We start from the raw sequence: 283 nt of genomic DNA on the forward strand, positions 1-283 counted from the left end.
AAATAAACCATCGCGGCCACTTCATCTAATCACTCGGAAATCTTGGCAATACATGAAGCCAGCCGCGAGTGTGTTTGGTTGAGGTCGATGACCCAACACGTCCGAGCTGATTGCGGGATGGCCGAGTGCAAAAAGCCAACTGTGATGTATGAGGACAATGATGCATGCATTGATCAGCTCAAGGACGGTTACATTAAAGGTGATAGGACGAAGCACATATTGCCTAAGTTCTTCTTTACTCACGAGCTTCAGAAAGCCGGTGAGGTCCAGGTCGTCCAAGTAC

Source organism: Brassica oleracea, chromosome C4, assembly GCF_000695525.1.
Source record: "Brassica oleracea var. oleracea cultivar TO1000 chromosome C4, BOL, whole genome shotgun sequence".
In the NCBI taxonomy this organism is placed as follows: Eukaryota; Viridiplantae; Streptophyta; class Magnoliopsida; order Brassicales; family Brassicaceae; genus Brassica; species Brassica oleracea.